The sequence below is a fragment of the Mustela erminea genome, chromosome X, assembly GCF_009829155.1.
Source record: "Mustela erminea isolate mMusErm1 chromosome X, mMusErm1.Pri, whole genome shotgun sequence".
NCBI lineage: Eukaryota > Metazoa > Chordata > Mammalia > Carnivora > Mustelidae > Mustela > Mustela erminea.
Window position 1 is genome coordinate 86,560,241 of NC_045635.1, and position 13,116 is coordinate 86,573,356.

The 13,116-nt window shown below is 38.3% G+C and overlaps 1 protein-coding gene across 3 annotated transcripts in view; it reads left to right on the forward strand.

Annotated features, from left to right (window-relative positions):
* Window positions 1–13,116, forward strand: part of IL1RAPL2 (interleukin 1 receptor accessory protein like 2) — a 1,272,933-nt gene that overhangs the window by 33,796 nt on the left and 1,226,021 nt on the right. The gene's annotated exons all lie outside the window — the stretch shown is intronic.

Sequence of the window (13,116 nt, forward strand, 5' to 3'; positions counted from 1 at the left end):
TAGATAGATTTTTATGAAGTTCATTAATATTCCCTCCATTCCTGTACTTTGAAGCGTTTTAATCAGGAATGGATGCTGGATTTTGTCAAATGCTTTTTCTGCATCGATTGAGAGGACCATGTGGTTCTTCTCTGTTCTCTTATTGTTCTATCACATTGATTGTTTTGCAAATGTTGAACCATCCTTGTACCTCAGGAACGAATCCCACTTGGTCATGGTGGATAATCTTTTTAATGTGCTGTTGGATCCTGTTTGCTATGATCTTTTTGAGAATCTTTGCATCCATATTTGTCAGTGATATTGGTCTGAAATTCTCCTTTTTGGTAGGTTTGTTGCCTGGTTTGGGGATCAGGGTAATGCTGGCTTCATAAAAAGAGTCTGGAAGTTTTCCTTCTGCTTCAATTTTTTGAAACAGCTTCAGGAGAATAGGTATTATTTCTTCTTTGAATTTTGGTAGAATTCCCTGGGAATCTGTCAGGTCCTGGGCTCCTTTTTTGGGGGAGGTTTTTGATCACTGCTTCAATCTCGTTACTAGATATCAGTCTATTCAGGTGGTCAGTTTCTTCCTGGTTCAATTTTGGGAGTTTATAGTTTTCCAGGAATGCATCCATTTTATCTAGGTTGCTTAGCTTATTAGCATATAACTGTTGATAATAACTTCTGATGATTGTTTCTACTTCCTTGGTTTTAGTTGTGATCTCTCCCTTTTCATTCATAATTTATTAATTTGGGCTTTCTCTCTTTTCTTTTGGATTAGTGTGTCCAATGGTTTATCGATCGTATTGATTCTTTCAAAAAACCAGCTTCTAGTTTTATTGATACGTTCTACTATATCTCTGTTTTCTACCTCATTGATCTCAGCTCTAATTTTGATTATTTCCCTTCTTATGTGTGGAGTTGGTTTGATTTGTTGTTGATTCTCCAGCTCTTTAAGATGTAGAGACAGCTGGTGTATTCTGGATTTTTCGATTTCCTTGAGGGAGGCATGGATGGCTATGCATTTCCCCCTTAGGACCACCTTTGCTGTATCCCATAGGTTTTGGACCGAAGTGTCTTCATTCTTATTGGTTTCCATGAATTGTTTCAGTTCTTCTTTGATCTCCTTGTTGATCCAAACATTCTTAAGCAAGGTGTTCTTTAGCTTCCCAGTGTTTGAGTTCTTTCTGAACTTTTCCTTGTGACTGAGCTCCAGTTTCAAAGCATTGTGATCTGAGAATATACAGAGAATAATCTCAGTCTTTTCGTATCAGTTGAGTCCTGATTTGTGAGCCAGTATGTGGTCTATTCTTGAGAAGGTTCCATGTGCACTTGAGAAGAATGAGTATTCTGTTGTTTTAGGGTGGAATGTTCTTTATATATCTATGAGGTCCATCTGGTCCAATGTGTCATTCAATGCTCTTGTTTTTCTTTTCTTTTTTTTTTTAAGGTTTTATTTATTTTACTTGACAGACAGAGATTACAAGTAGGCAGAGAGGCAGGCAGAGAGAGAGAGAGGAGGAAGCAGGCTCCCTGCTGAGCAGAGAGCCCAATGTGGGGCTCAATCCCAGGACCCCGGGATCATGACCTGAGCCGAAGTCAGAGGCTTTAACCCACTGAGCCACCCAGGTGCCCCCAATGCTCTTGTTTCTTTATTGATTTTCTGCTTCGATGATCTGTCTATTACTGAGAGAGGCATGTTAAGATCTCCTACTATTAATGTATTCATATCAATATGACTCTTTATCTTGATTAATAGTTTTCTTATGTAATTGGCTGCTCCCATATTGGGGGCGTAGAAATTTATAATTGTTAGATCATCTTGGTGGATAGTCCTTTTAAGAATTATGTAGTGTCCTTCTGGATCTCTGACTACATTCTTTAGTTTAAAGTCTAATTCATCTGATATGAGAATCACTACCCCGGCCTTCTTTTGAGGCCCATTGGCATGAAAGATGCTTCTCCATCCCTTCACTTTCAGTCTGGGTGTATCTTTAGGTTCAAAATGGGTCTCTTGTAGACAACATATGGATGGGTCCTGTCCTTTTATCCAATCTGCAACCCTGTGTCATTTTATGAGTGCATTTAGACCATTCACATTGAGAGTTATTATTGATAGATACGTTTTTATTGACATCATGTTACCTTTGAAGTCTTCCTTTCTGTAGATTGTCTCTATATTTCTGTTCAATGATATTTTTAGGATTTTTTTTCTCTTTTACAGAACCTCCCTTAATATTTCCTGCAGTGTCAACTTGGTGGTCGCATACTCTTTTAAGCCTTGCCAGTCTTGGAAACTCTTTATCTCTCCATCCATTTTGAATGTCAGTCTTGCTGGATAAAGTATTCTTGGCTGCATGTTCTTTTCATTTAGTGCCCTGAATATATCTTGCCAGCCCTTTCTGGCTTGCCAGGTCTCTGTGGACAGGTCTGGCATTCTGATGGGTTCTCCTCTGTATGTAAGGAGCTTCTTTGTCTTAGCTGCTTTCAAGAGGGTCTACCTACAATTATAATTCTTCATTCTTACTATTAGGTGTCTTGAGGATTTTAAGAATCTAAAATCTTGGGGGGAAACCGTTCTGCCTTTATTACATGCTGGTTCCATTTGTGAGATTGGGAGAATCTTCATGGACAACTTGTTCCACTATATCTTCCAGACTTCTTTCTTTCTCCTCCCCTCAGGGATTCCAATAATTCTGACATTGGAACGTTTCATGGCATCATTTATTTCCCTGATTCTGTTTTCTTGGCTTCTAAGCTGTTTGTTCCAGGGTTCTTCCTGATCCTTTCTCTCTAACTGTTTGTCCTCCAAATCACTAATTCTATCTTCTGTCTCAGTTATCCTAGCTTTTAGAGAATTTAGATTAGATTGAAACTCACTGAGAGCATTTTGAACATCATCCCTGGTGGCTTTCAGTTCTGCCCTAACATTGTGATCATCATGCCTGGTGGCTTTCAGTTCTGCCCTAATCAATTCCATTTGGTCATCCATAGTTTTCTACAACCTAGCTATTGCCTGGATAATTATTAGCCTGAATTCCCCTTTCGACATATTGTCTATGTCAATAGCCATTAGCTCTGTTGTAGAAGGCCCATCATCTGTATTTTTCTTCTGTTGGGCATTCCTCCTCCTAGTCATTTTGGTGAGAGATTACTGAACTGATGTAGCTGGATGTATTTATCATTGTGCAGTCACGGTGCACCCTGGAACGCTTCTGAGCAAACAGGATTCCCCACCCAAATGAGAGAAAAAAGAAAAGAAAAAGAGAGGGAGAGAGAGAGACAGGAAAAAAGGGGAAGATAAAAGAGAAGGCTCAGCCCAAATGGGCCCCAAGGTACGATTTATGAAGTATACAAACAAAAACACTGATAAAACTATATGACAAGAGAAAAAAAAATAAATATATATATATAAGCAAAAAAAGGAAGAACCTTGTCAAAAAGAGCCCCAAGTGTAAGATTTATATACTATCAGGAGAAACACAAATACACAGAAACACTGGTGGAAGGAAAAGATGGAAGAGTGGTTATAAATTCTCAGTGTGGGCGAGGAAGATTATTTTGATTCTTCTTGGATGTTTCTTGATATCTTTGTTAAAGGACTCAAGTTTCCTAAGATAAAGGGGGATTAAAAACTGATTTACCTATAGGGGTAGCATTGATTGGGGAAAGGGGATTACCTTGAAGTTTAACTCTATATGAATATTAGAAAATAAAAATTAAAAAATAAACTAGATTAAACTAAAATTAAAAAAAATTTAAAAATAGAAAATCAAAAGAAAAACACGGGTGTATGTATCAAAAAGTTCAGATTAGAAGGTCATTATGGAATTTGATGTACTGGACATCTCATTGTGATGGTAAATAGGTTAAAAATTATCTATATAAAAAAAAGTACCATAATAGTGGGAACGAGTTAAAAATAAAAGTTGTGTCTATGAAGTAGTGTGGTTGTTCTCTTGTCATCTTTTTTCTTTTTCTTTCCTGCTTGGTTTTCTGGGGGAGGGACCTGCCACATGGGTTTTCAGTCAATGATGTTTCCTGAGCTAAGTCTTCCAGACACCCTCAAGGGGGTGGGCTCTGAGGAAACCGGTTTTTCAGGCTTTTGTTCTCTGGAGGTTTTTATGTTTGTCCATTTGTTCTCTCGCCTTGACAGCTTTTGATGGTTTTTGGAAGTTTAGAAGAAAGCAAACTGCACCCCGACCTCCCTCTCTGAGAGAAGCCTCATTCTGTTCCTTTCTGGGTCTCCAGAGCACATTAAGTTTCCCCTGGGCCACTGACAGAGCAGGTTCCAAGTCACAGTCCCTGGAGACGCAGGATCTCCTGTTTGTACCCAAAACCATGGGAGCGGCCGCTGTCTGGGCAGCTCCAGAGCACCAGAGAGGTTCCAAGCAGCGATTGCACACTGAGATTTTCCTGCTGGCCTGGACTGGGAGTGCCTGGTCTTTCTGGGTCCAAGAGCACCGTGCTTGTGTGCACCTCTCTCAGGGGAGGGTGTGGAGCGTGTGTCTCAGGCTCTGATAGCAAGGCTTGGGTCTAAGAGTGCCCCTCTAGCACCTGTGCTCACCTCTCTCAGGGGAGGGTGTGAGGCATGCACATCTCAGGCTCTGATATCACAGCACAGTGTTCTGCCATCTGTTGAGGCTCCCAGCCCCTAATGGGAGCCGGACCCCATACTTTCTCAGGCGCGCTGGCAGCTCAGGGACCAAGACCTCATTTCTCTGCCGCACTCTCTCTGGCTCAGCACCAGGGGAGGCTGTCCTGGGTCCAGGGACTTAAGCCCCTGTCCCTAACTGCCCCGATTCCCACAATTTACCCCTGCAATCCTTTGCTCTTTTTGAGTGCTTTAACCGGACTCCAAGTTAATGCTGGTCCCCAGACTCTCGTATTGGGGTATTTTTAATCGGTCACCTCTGGTGGCTCCCTCCCCTTTTGTTTATCTTCTGATATCAGTCCGAGGTTCCCACTCTGCTTTACCTCCCCACTGGCATCTTCTTCCCCTGTAGAGATCCAGAAGTGTACAATTCTGATCTCGGGCTGATGTCATGGGTGATCAGAGTTCTTTGGTAGGTAATCAGCTCACTTTAGGGTACAGGTTAAAGCGGCGCCTCCTTCTACTTTCTTGCCATCTTGTCTCCCCCCCAAATTGATGGTATTTTGATAGGGATTGCATTAAATGTATAGATTGTTTTAGGTAGCATAGACATTTTCACAATATTTGTTCTTCCAATCCATGAGCATGGAAAATTTTTCCATTTCTTTGTGTGTTCCTCAATTTCTTTCATGAGTATTTATACTTCTTTGAGTACAGATTATTTGCCTCTTTGGTTAGGTTTATTCCTAGGTATCTTATGGTTTTGGGTGTAATGTAAATGGGATTGACTCCTTAATTTCTCTTTCTTCTCTTTTGCTGTTGATGTATGGAAATACAACTGATTTCTTTGCAATGATTTTATATCCTGACACTTTTCTGAATTCCTGTATGCATTCTAGCAGTTTTGGAGAGGAGTCTTTTGGGTTTTCCACATGAAGTATTGTATCATCTGCAAAGAGTGGTAGTTTGACTTCTTCTTTGCCAATTTGGATGCCTTTAATTTCTTTTTGTTGTCTGATTGCTTAGGCTAGGAATTTTAGTACCGTGTTGAATAGCTGTGGTGATAGTGGGCAACACTGCTGTGTTCCTGACCTTAGGGGGAAAGCTCTCAGTTTTTTCCTGAGAATGATATTTGCAGTGGGTTTCTCACAGATGACTTTTATGATATTGAGTTATGTATCCTCTATGACTACACTGTGAAGAGTTTTAATCAAGAAAGAATGCTGTACTTTGTTGAATGCTTTTCAGCATCTATTGAGAATATCATATGGTTCTTGTTCTTTCTCCTATTAATGTATTGTATCACATCGATTGATTTGTGGATGTTGAACCAACCTTGCAGCCCTGGAATAAATCCCACTTGGTCGTATTGAATAATCCTTCTAATGTACTGTTGGATCCTATTAGCTAGTATTTTGGTGAGAATTTTCACATCTGAGTTCATCAAGGATATTGGTCTGTAATTCCCTTTTTTGATGGGCTCTTTGTCTGGTTTTGGGATCAAGGTAATACTGGCCTCATAAAATGAGTTTGGAAGTTTTCCTTCCATTTCTACTTTTTGGAACAGTTTCAGGAGAATAGGAATTAATTCTTCTTTAAATGTTTGGTAGAATTCCCCCGGGAATCCATCTGGCCTTGAGCTCTTGTTTCTTGGGAGATTTTTTGTCGACTGCTTCAATTTCCTTACTGGTTATGGGTCTGTTCAGGATTTCTATTTCTTTGTGGTTCAGTTTTAGTAGTTTATATGTCTCTAGGAAGGCTTCCATTTCTTCCAGATTCATATTTCCTGGTATGTATTTGTTCATAATGTGTTCTTATGATTTTTTTTTAAGATTTTATTTATTTATTTGACAGAGAGAAATCACAAGTAGAGGGAGAGGCAGGCAGAGAGAGAGAGAGGGAAGCAGGCTTCCTGCTGAGCAGAGAGCCCGATGCGGGACTCGATCCCAGGACCCTGGGATCATGACCTGAGCCGAAGGCAGTGGCTTAACCCACTGAGCCACCCAGGCGCCCTCTTATGATTGTTTTTATTTCTTCAGTGTTGGTTGTGATCTCTTCTCTTTCATTAATGATTTTATTAATTAGGGTCCTTTCTCTTTTCTTTTTGATAAGTATGGCTGGGGGTTTATCAATCTTACTAATTCTTTCAAAGAACCAGCTCCTATTTACGTTGATTTGTTCTACTGTTCTTTTGGTTTCTATTTCATTGATTTCTGCTCTGATCTTTATTATTTTTCTTCTCCTGCTGGGTTTAGGCTTTCTTTGTTGTTCTTTCTCCAGCTCCTTTAGGTGTAGGGTTAGGTTGTGTATTTGAGACTTTTCTTGTTTCTTGAGAAAGGCCTGTATCGCTATATATTTTCCTCTCAGGACTGCCTTTGCTGTGTCCCACAGATTTTGAACCACTGTGTTTTCGTTATCATTTGTTCCCGTGAATTTTTTTCAATTCTTCTTTAATTTCCTGGTTGACCCATTCATTGTTTAGTAGGATGCTCTTTAGTCTCCATGTGTTTGGGTTCTATCCAAATTTCCTCTTGTGACTGAGTTCTAGTTTCAAGGAATTGTGGTCTGAAAATATGCATGGAATGACCCCAGTATTTTGGTACTGGTTGAGACCTGATTTGTGACACAGGATGTCATCTATTCTGGAGAATATTCCATGTGCACTAGAGAAGAATGTGTATCCTGTTGCTTTGGGATGGAATTTTCTGAATACATCTGTGATGTCCATCTGGTCCAGTGTGTCATTTAAAGCCTTTATTTCCTTGTTGATCTTTTGCTTAGGTGATCTCTCCATTTCAGTGAAGGGGGTGTTAAAGTACCCTACTAATATTGTATTACTGTTGATTTGTTTCTTTGATTTTGTTATTATTTGGCTTATATAATTGGTTACCCCCATGTTAGGGATATAGATATCTAAAATTGTTAGATCTTCTTGTTGGACAGACCTCTTAAGTGATATAGTGTCCTTCTTCATTTCTTATTATAGTTTTTTGCTTAGAATCTAATTTTTCTGATAGAAGGAATACCACCCCAGCTTTCTTTTGATGTCCATTAGCATGGTAAATTGTTTTATACCCCCTCACTTTAAATATGGAGGTGTCTTTGGGTCTAAAATGAGTCTCTTGCAGACAACATATTTATGGGTCTTGTTTGTTTTTTTTTTTTTAATCCATTCTTATACCCTGTGTCTTTTGACTGGGACATTTAGCCCATTTAGATTCAGGGTAATCATTGAAAGATACAAATTTAGTGTCACTGTATTCCCTGTAACATGACTGTTACTGTACATGGTCTCTGTTCCTTTCTAGTCTGTTACTTTTAGGCTCTCTCTTTGCTTAGAGGACACCTTTCAATATTTCCTGTAGGGGTGGTTTGGTGTTTGCATATTCTCTTAGTTTTTGTTTGTCCTGGATGCTTTCTTTTTTTAAGATTTTTTACTTTTTTACTTGAGGAAGAGAGATAGAGAGAATGAGAGAGAGAGAGAGAGAGAGAGAGAGAGAGAATGAGAGGGGAGATGTCAGAGGGAAAAACAGACTCCCCATCAATCAGGGAGCCTGATGTGGGACCCAATTTTGGGCCTCTAGGATCATGACCTGAGCCAAAGGCAGTTGCTCAACCAACTGAGCCACTTGGGCCCCCCTGTCCTGGAAGCTTTTTATTTCTCCTTCTATCTTCAATGACAGCCTAGCTGAATATAGTATTCTTGACTGCATATTTTTCTCACTTAGTGCTCTGATTATATCATGACAGTCCTTTCTGGCCTGCCAGGTCTCTGTGGATAGGTCTGCTGCCAATCTAATATTTCTACCATTATATGTTACAGACCTCTTGCCCCAAGCTGCTTTCAGGATTTTCTCTTTGTGTCTGAGACTTGTAAGTTTTACTATTATATTATGGGTATGGACATATTTTTAATTGATTTTGAGGGGGTTCTCTGAGCCTCCTGGATTTTGTTGCTTGTTCCTTTTGCCAAATTATGGAAATTATCTGTTATAATTTGCTCCTATATACCTTCTACCCCCCTCTCTCTTTCTTCTTCTTCTGGGACCCCAATTATTCTAATATTGTTTCATCTTATGGTATCACTTACCTCTTGAATTCTCCTCTCCTCATCCATTGTTTGTCTCTCTTTTGCTCAGCTTCTTTATTCTCCATCATTGTTCTTCTATATCACTAATTCTCTCTTCTGCCTCATTTATTCTAGCAGTAAGAGCCTCCATTTTTATTGCACCTCTTTAATTGCTTTTTGATTAACTTGGTTAGATTGTTGTTCTTTTATTTCTCCAGAAAGGGAATTTATTTCTCCAGAAAGGGAATCTCTAGTATCTTCCATGCTTCTTCTGAGCCCACCTAGCGCCTTAATTATCGTCATTCTGAACTCTAGTTCTGACATCTTACTAATGTTTTTATTGATAAGTTCCAGGCCATTATACTGCCTCTTTTTTTTTTTTTTGAGATGACCTTTTCTGCCCTGTCATTTTATCCAGATAAGAATAGATAAATGAGAGAACAAAATACTAAGAGTAGCAGTAACCCTATAAAAATATATGATAACCGGGGCACCTGGGTGGCTCAGTGGGTTAAAGCTTCTGCCTTCGGCTCAGGTCATGATCCCAGGGTCCTGGGATCGAGCCCCGCATTGGGCTGTCTGCTCAGTGGGGAGCTGCTTCCTCCTCTCTCTCTCTGCCTGCCTATCTGCCTACTTGTGATCTGTCTGTCAAATAAATAAATAAAAATCTTTTAAAATATATATATATGGTAACCAAATTGGAAGGGGCCCGAAACAGAGGGGAGAAGGGAGGGGAAAAAAATCATATATATACACACACACACACACACACACACACACACACACACACACACACATATAAAACTGGTGAATAGAACAGAGCCACACAGTTGATTTTGGGTGTATTTTGGTCTGTTAGAAAAAACTGCCTCTCAAAATTTTTAAGAAAGAAAAAAATATATATATATGCATATAAATATATATATATACACACACACACACACACACACACACAAATAAGGGTAAACACGATGGAGGAATGCACTATGAATGTGAATATGAAAATTAAAAAAAATTCTAAAAATGGAATTGATAAGAGAAGTATGCCTGAAACTAATATAATCTTGTTTGTTAATTATACCTCAATAAAAAAGAAGAATTGAGAAAAAATGTTTTGGGGGAGAATCCAGTACTAAGAAAAAAACTTCCACTTAGAAAACATGGATTTCATCAGTAAGCACTTGGGTAACCTTGCAAAAGTCCACTAGAAATTTGAAACTCAATGTCCTTTTCCATAAAATTGAGGAACTGAGACTATATGGGTTATTGTGATAGCCTCCTAATTGGTATATCTGCTTCTGGATTCAGTCTTATCTTCCATCCAAAAATAACATAAAAACCTGACTAATCCCTTCCAAAGTTTCTTAAAATTTCTACACCATAGTTCTTTACCCTCTAGCTTTACCACCTACCCACCCCCATATTATGTTCCTGCTGTACCAAATGATTTGAAATTTTCTGAATATGGCATGCTTTCTTACTCTTTTATGCATTTGAACATATGCTATTTTCCTTACATGGATGTCCCATCAGCCAAATCTTCCACCCCAGTATTTCCAATAAATTTCCATTAGTTTTCAGACCTAGCTCAGATAGGTGTTTCCTAATTAAACATTTTCTTTCTACCACTGACCCCACTCCTTCCTCTGGGCTATATTTGTGCTTTCCCCCCATACTTCCATTACTGTACTTATTATAACTTTTTATTATGGATTTGTTTCTTATTTCTCTCTTCTTTGGTGTTAAGAACTGATTCATGCTTGTCTTCTTGCTTGCATTTCTGTCACAAATACTTACAGAAGACTTATTTTTGTCAGACACTGTACTAGGCCTAGAGAGATACAGCAGTGAAAAAAACAGTAATATTTATCTTTCTGGAGCTTCTATATCTTAGTCATGTATCCTTAGACCTGTATTAGGTCTAGGAATACTAGCATTTAGTATGTGAGCAAGAAATAGTTGTTGGCTTGAAGTCAAGAAACTATTATGGCTAAATTTGAAACTTTAATAACCTCCTCTCCCTTACTGCACACGCTGTGCATAACACATTTTACTTTACATGTTTGATGTTTAATTCTAATAATTGTTTGTTGTTTTCCTAGTTTTGTATACATCCATCTCCATCAGTGGTATCTATCAAACACCATTGTCTCTCATACAGCTTCTAAAAGTGCTATGATGTCTTGGTTACCCTCTTTAGACCTAGAACACTGAAAGAATTGCTCTTTCATTCGTTCATTTAATCAATAAATATTTATTGAGCACCTGCTATTACTAGGCACCATAAAATACACTGAACATAAATGTCAAATAAGACAGATGTATTTTTGTTTTCTAAAACCTTATACTCTAGTGATAAAGATAAGCAGTAAACAAGTACATAAATATAATAGCATATGATAATTGCTATGAAGAAAATGAACAGGGGGCTGTGATAGTGATTGGACAAGAGGCCAACTAAAGTAGAATTGTTTAGGAAGGCTTCTTTGAAGAGGTGATATCTAAGTTGAAACCTATAAGATGAAAAATAACTATGTAAAATGTTGGGGTACTAAGCATTAGGGAAAGAAGGGACAGAATGTGCCTAACTCCTCAGGTGGCAAAAAGCACCTAGAAAGAAGGGCAGTGTAGCTAGACTTTAGAGAGTGGGGAGAGAGGTAATTAAATTAGAGAAGTAGCAGAAGTCAAGATAATGCATGGTTTTGCATGCCATGCTAAGGCACTTAGAGTATATCCAGAGGAAACAAGGAGTCATTGAAAAATTTTGAGATGGATGATGACATAATCAGATATACATTTTCAAAATCTCACTCTGGAAGCTGTGTAGGGAATGGAGTGGGTGTAAATGAGGTTGGCATGGATAGCAGTTGAGAGATGCTGCTGTGGTCCAGGAGAAAGATGGTAGTGACCTTAACTAGTGTGATTCCAGGGAAGATGAAAAGATGTGTCAAATTGGGTAATTTTGTAAATCACATTAGTTAGACTTACAGTTGGATTTAATGTGGGAATAGGAAGTAGGGAGTCAACAGTGATGCCAAGGTTCTGGCTGGCTGGAGATGTCATGTGTTGAGATAGGGATGACACAGGGTGCAGGAGACAAGTTGGATGGATGGGACATGCTTTTAATGATGATGATGATCACGAGGGTGGTGGTGGCAGCAGTGGTGGTGGATTTATCATAGTTGGGGGAAAGATAAAACAGAAAATATGGCAACTGCCAGTGATCTTCTTATCTTGATGAAGAAAGTTCAACATATTTCAAATATTTCAACCTTGCAAGTCATCTTGATGCTTGGCCTAAGAAAATATGTCTTTTTCTTGTTGATTTTCCTTCCCTAAAGCGACAAAGATTGCATTTTCTGTAAATATTAAGAATTAGAATATCTATCTCACAATCTGCAAAGCTGTGAGAATATTCAAGTCATAAAAATAGAGTACTTCTCAAAAGGTAACAGCTTACCATTTTTTAATCAGATTGTGCAAGTAGAATACCATTCTCAAACTAGATAATATGACCTAGGTAATATATTCCTAAATTAGTGTCTATCAAAAAAATGTCTAAGAACTCCATACATAAAAATCACCGGGGAATGCTGGTTCAGAATGAGGTTCCTTGCCTAGCAAACTAATCAGAATCTCCAAGGGTGGGGGCTGGGAATGTCAGTTGTGTTATAGGTTGGTATTTGGAAAAAGATTGCTCTAGAGGAGGTATTCTTAAACTTTTTGATGCTTTGGTAGCTTTTGGTAGTTGGTTGAAAACTATGGATCACTTCTCACAAAACTTTTTATATATGCATTAAATAAAATACATAGGATCACAAAGGAAGTCTATTATATAGAAATTCAGTTATCAAAATATTTTTTAAAATTTACATAATAATTTGCATTCTTTTTATTAACACACTAATGAGATCTAGTAGCAAGTTTTATACTATCATAATTTGAAGTAGAGCATGAGTGTAAGTAATATTTTAAGATATCTGCTGCAATTGTAGTGTAATACAAAATCATCTGTGATTTCTATTAATGACAAAGTTACAGGTTCAGCTAAGGGTACTATGGTTTATTGTCTAGATTAATAATGGGAAGAAATTATGAATTTCCATCAGAAGTGAGTGAAAATAACGGTACAACTTTTTTTCCATCCAAGTTAATACATACCAGACTTAGAATCCCTGGCTGGGAGGGTGTAACCAAATAATACAGAGATTAGTGAGGATGTAGTAAAGATTGGAACTGGGCTTGAAATACTAGGCAGGAGAGCAAAATTGAGGGATCCAGGCAGGGGACCTCAGTATTTGGTACCATCATTGTAAATAAAATTAAAAAAAAAAAAAAAAGGGAAGTTGGGGACTAAAACATTTATTCCTCCATTTTCAGGCTTTTAATTGTTTAGTTTAACTGTTATGCTTCTGGGTGTACCTGAGTCTGCACACCCTTATTATCATCCCTTCCTCTTGCATCCAGGCTTTTTCAG